Below are 6,244 nucleotides of genomic sequence, written 5' to 3'. Positions count from 1 at the left end.
AAGAGTTATTAATAATAATATATATTAATGGAACCTAAAGAGTCCATTGGGTATGAATGAGTAGAAATTTATGGATTGGCATAATAGATATGTAGAGTTTGGTATTGGTGAATCCTCAAAGATGGGATTATAATAATATTCTTGATTTTAATTATAGTGTGAGTTAAATTTTGCACCAATCAAGCTTGGGAGAAGCTTTAGAAGTATTTGTGTGAAGGGTAAACCTTTAACCTCTGAAAGGTTTAAGGTAATCAGGGGAAACCTAATCTTTATAATTGAATATTAATTGTGTTTGTGAAATGTAATAGATGATTTAAACTAACAATGCATATTGGCAATATGTTTGATTTGTAAAATGATTTTAAAAGGAAAACCTTGATTTTACCACCCTTCATGATTTGTGAACTTCATTATGGTTTGTTATTATGGGTGGAGAATTGTGATGTGACATGTGTTGACTATGTAGAGTAAGTGAATATGAGTATGAGATTATTTGCCATGAATTCTTTGAAATGCATATTATGTAAGAAATGTGCATAGCACAATCATTGACGGGAGTTCGCCTAGGAGAGGAGTAGATTAGTTTAAATCCACATGGTATTAGCAATGAGTATTGAAATTGGGAACTTGCCTTGGCACCGACCGTTGGAATCGCAAGGTAGCCCTTGTACTATAGTTGAATCGGGATTGTCTTGTTCTATAAGGAAATCAAACCTAACTAGTTTCCACCGATTCATGAGGAGGCTAGATTAGGGGTATGACATCCCATGGTTGTTAGTATTAGGGAAAATTGAATTACATAAGCGAGCAAGTTAACCCTGGCCTAGTAGCTCCTCACAAGTAAAAGGCTGGTTAGTCTATGAAGGATTTAGCCATGTAATAGCCGTCGGTTTTGTGTCGGAGGTAATGGGAGTGTATAAGGTTGGTATATCATCATGCATATAAATCCAGCCACATGGTTATTGTATTATGGTCTGGCATGCATTAAGGGCACATGATTGTTATTATTGTGCCTCGTGTTGTGTTTTATTATGTATTTTAGATCTGGTCACATGGTTGTTAGTTTTGTGAACTGTGGCTAAATATCTCATATGTGTTATTTTGTGTGTTTGCCTATTTGCATCTATCTATTTACAATTGATATGCAACTGCATAGCTTAGTGTACAACTTGTGTCTTGTGTGCTACCAATTATGGAGTTTTGGTTGTAAACCTATAGATAAGGCTAAAATATGTACAAGTAGAAACATGTGTATTTTGAAAGATTTGAAATAAAAATGATAATTTTATGCAACAATTTCCTCCCCCTTGTATTTTATAAAAAAATTAGGGTCGAGTGGTTATTTTATGATGTATGTGTTTTTGAACGTGTGTGGTGCATTGTACGAGCCTGTTAGAGTTCATTGAGTGTAGTCAGATGGTTGGTATAAGCTTATAGCACCTGGGGTTGAGTTGGGGCACCAAAGTTGTGAGATTTTTGTGAAAAGTAGTCAAAATAGGTTTTGATGTCCAACTTTTTGTAGAAAAAGAATTTGAAAATGAAATTAGTGTTATTAGCTAGAGTTAGGAGAAAGCTCTGTGTAGACACCAAAACTACCTCAATCAAATGTCGGACGGAGATTTAGGATGCATCAAAAGTTCACTCCCTATGCTATTAAATGAAAACAGTGATGCTGTCAAATTCGTGCAATGTGCCATAGTGCATAGCGCCTTATGTTGCGACTCATAGCATAGAAAAGGACGAGCTGCGGTGCATAAGTCATTTTATACACAAATATCAGTTTGAAATTTTAAAACTCAATGTTTTAGGTCCCATATAATTTCTAAGCTTCTGCACCATTTTTAAACTCTAGTTTGAACTTAAGAAGTATGATTTGAGATTTGAAATGTTGAATGTGGGATTTCATTATAAATGATTTGAGAAATTTGCTCTTTTATGAAATTTTACAATTGGTAATCCTTTGAGGGTTAATCCCTTAATTACCTTAATTGTGGAGTATTTTGTGGTTAAGTAAGGGAGACCTTACAGATATTCTCATTAGTACCTGATGGGATATGGTATTGAAGAATTATATCTCCTTAGTACCTTTCGAGGTGCAGTGTTAGAGATTATTTCTTGGGTACTTATTGAGGTGTGGTGTTAGAGATTCAGATTCCTTAGTATCGATATGATGTGACGTTAGAGTCAACGACATTCTTTTATGCGTAATAGGGGAAATTATAATCTAAAAGTGAGTGAGAATGCCTTTGGCCTAGTGACTCTACCATTGAAGGTGAGTTCAAGGTCAATGAGTGTATATATTGGCCTAGGTGAGCTTATGGTTTCAAATTAGGGTGATTTGGAGGTTTGTTAGAAATGATCATGCTATTAATGTTATGAGTCGTGAATAGTGGTAAATATGAGTTGTGAAAGTGTTGAAATATATGTATTGATACAAATTGAAGAGAAACTTATATTTTATGCTATACTTTTACCCATATATTATATAATGTTGCTTATGGCTGCATGTGATAGTTAGTAGTAGATAGTTACTCTATTACTGAGATTATTATCTCACCCTATAGTTACATTTTTACAAGACAGAATAGTGATCAAGGAAAGGAAAAAGACTCAGGGCCTGCTTATTGACAATCAACCCATACAATCCCAGAGGTTTGTGTTATGAACTTAAACTAGTTGTAAATGTTGTATATATAAGTTGCCATAGGACTTGCATACATGTTTTGAATGGATATAAGTAGTGAATTGTTGAAATTTTGTATTGATTTAGTAAATCTTAGCTTACATGTATTAGTATGTGGTGAAATGAGTCTTCGGGGCTAAGATTTAGTTGTGAGCTTGTGATGAATATGATGTGAACATGAAAAACTGAGAATTGTGGTGATATTGTAGTGAAAATGGCTAGTGGAAAGTTTTTAAGCCAAGTTGTGAAAAGTTTATATTTGTAAAAATGGGCTATTGAATAGCTAAATCTTGATCTATGTGTATGTATGGTATAAAATGTGGTCACTCATGTGTATTAAGTCCTTTTGGACTTAATTCAAAGCTTAAAATAGTCTAATAAGATAATGTGAGTGATTTGTGTGCTAAATTTTTATAAAAAGTGACTTTTTATACTCGGGTGTTTAGATTTTGATTGGACCATTAGATCATGTCCAAAATTTTCTCATTAGTTAGCTTATAAGATAAGCTTTGTGTGGGCGCTTGAATCATTTCGGATGTCATATGTGAAAATGATGCACGCCAAAAATTTGTCTTGTGTGCTGGCAAATGATAGTTGCAGAACTAACATTTGTGCCATGGCGCATGTGGTACATGCCATGACGCATGCCCTATTAAAATCCTAAGAGAGCAAGTTTAAGCAACTAAATTCAATTCATAAATCATTTCACAACTTAAAGTCACTATTCGTTTGACAAAAATCAAGAAGAGAAAAAATTAATTTTTTGGTTTTATAAATTCAAGTAAAAATGAATGGAAATAAAATTGACTCAAACAAGCAAATGAGTAAATATTCTAAATTTTGAACCCATTCCACCATCATAGACTCCTTAATTCCATGACCTCGGTCCCTATGTTACTCAATTGATAAAATTAAAAATCTAATGACCACTAGGACTAGGTAAATGTGGCTTAGACCAAGACACATAACTCCTGAACAATTGCCAAACTTTGATTAAACAAATCACATTGAATTTTTACCTTGTTAAAACCTTGCTCTGACACTTAGAACAATTAAATTTAGACAATCAACTCCTCATTAAGACATAATGGAAACTAAATGAATAGAAATATCAAGCAAGACTCAAGAGGAATTCGAATTCAGCAAGTAATAACCATTAAAACATAAACTCAAACACTTGAGGTGCATAAATTTAATAGAAAATGTAACCAAAGCAACCTAATCCTTAACAAGATAAATGACATCAAATTCATTTATTAAATATAACTAGAATCAATGAACTAAATTCAAAATCAGATCTGAGCAACAACAAAACCAAAATCAAGAGAATATAAAGCTCAAATGAAATTTCATCATCTTGAAGAATGCTTGAAGTTTTAGCCTCTTATCTCACTCTCTATAACTATTGATTGAAGGAGAGGTCTATAAGAAGCTGCCATGAATGAGTTGAAATTCAAGCCATTAGATGAATCTGGACTGAGAGGAAGATGTACAAGATGAGTTGAGAGCTACAGAGCATTTGTGTAAGGTGACTGAAGATGAGCGATGATTCTGTTAGATGATTGAGCTCTAATTGAGAGGAGAGATGGAGTTGAGCGATTGGCTTGAGAAACTTGTCTTAGCCATAATGTAGCATGCAACAATTTACAAAGCACTCAAGAGTCTAACTAAATGGATAGCTCAACAAGAAAATGAAATAACTAAGGTTATGGATTGGAAAGAAAGATACAAATAATAGTGGAAATAGAAGCACAAGATATATTTCACAAATATGTAACCTAAGAAACTCATTTTTCAATCTCTTTATTTCATTTCTCTACTTTTCACTTCGTTCTTTTGCTTTTCAAATATTGTTTTTTCTTCTTTTATTTTCTAACTTGCTTTTTCTGTTCTTTTTGTTTTTCAACTTGGCAACTTTAGCTTCTAAAAATAACATTGTTCTTTGACAACTATTTGGGTACCTTTGTTGAAATGGAAAGGAATAAAATAATGGAAAAAAATAATGATAGCTATCCTCAAAGTTAAACGAAAGAGAGAAATATTCATTGCAACAAAAAAACAAAAAATTTACATGCAATCCATGATTAAAGAGGGTGTAGTGTTTGCTTTTACAAATGAAATAAACCAAAAAGGCTCAAAGGGCTAACAAAGGATATAAAACAAATCAAGGTTAGTTAAAGGCCTTTGACTTTTTAATGAATGCCTACTATCACTTTCCTTCAAGTAAATGCAATGATGTAGCCTTAAATAAGATAAGAAACAAGTTTTGGAGGATGCTAAAACTAAAAGACAACTCATTCTATATTGTTTGGCTTCTTCAAACAAGGTTTGTGCCTTTCTACTCAATCACACATAATGTAATAGAAAGTTTGTTTCACAAAGTAAAATAGCCAAAGCAACAACATTTCAATAGTTATATTCCAAAAATCTAAGAAAAATTCCTCAATCACCTAACCAAAGTCAAACAGATTTTTTTTTTAAATTTTTCTTCTTTGAAAAATCAAAATTTTTATGACTCTTCCCCCACACTTATGTCATGTATTGTCCTTAATATATGTACTCAAGGAAAAATCAAGACAATGACTCCATAATAAAATGTATGCAAAATTAAGAAAAGAAGTTTTTTTTAAAAAAAAATCAAGCAAAAATAAAGAAAAGAAAAATGAAAAACCTAAATTTTTTCTAATGTAATGGAATAGGTTACCTCTCCCCTACAATTAAACCTTATATAAACATAAACACAAGCAAAGTATAGCGTACTACATGTGTGAATTATGTCAGCAAGCAAATCTAAAAAAGTGCTTCATTTGTGTGATTTGTGAATAATCAAAGCAATTAAAGGGGATAAAAGGAGAGAGACAACTTTATGTGAACTCATAGAGGCTCCATAAACCTCAACTTGGCAAGCAATGAAGATGATTCTCCCTCATGAAATTGTTTGCATAAATAACCATTTGCCTTGAAGGGAATTTCACGTAAAGGTCATTAAGTGTTAAAGTGTCATAGTCAAACACTTTTTCAATAATGTAGGGACCCTCTATGTAACATCCTCCTCCTTTTAATCCCATAATTAAAACCAAATTTCAAATAATTAGGGAATGAAATTATAGTAATTATTAAGATATAAAGTTTCCATTGGCTAGCAAAATAGGGACCTTAAGTTTACGAAACTAAAATTATTTGCAAAGTCTTGCAACCAAACAAATCAAAGTTCACAAATATATAGAAGTATGGGATTATTTACATAAGTGAGTGTATTTGTTTAAGAATTTAAAACAAAATAATTTTTAAAAAATTGAGACGTATGCCACAGCTTATTGAACATACACTATGGTGTGTTTGCCTTTATGACATGCGCTATAGGTCATGGCACCATGCGCCACAGCACAATTGCATGAATTTTAATAGTGAATTCTACTATGAATTTGACAGCATTAGGGCCAACTTTTGATGCACCCCATATCTATATCTGACGTTTGCATGATGCGAACTAGGTGTCTATATAAAGCTCTCTCCGACCTCTATCTTATGGCATTAGTTTCAGACTCAAATTATTTCTAA

This window comes from Prosopis cineraria, unplaced genomic scaffold, assembly GCF_029017545.1.
Source record: "Prosopis cineraria cultivar Desert tree isolate PC_DT_omini unplaced genomic scaffold, ASM2901754v1 PC3, whole genome shotgun sequence".
Taxonomy (NCBI): Eukaryota; Viridiplantae; Streptophyta; class Magnoliopsida; order Fabales; family Fabaceae; genus Prosopis; species Prosopis cineraria.
This window is presented reverse-complemented; position numbering follows the sequence as displayed.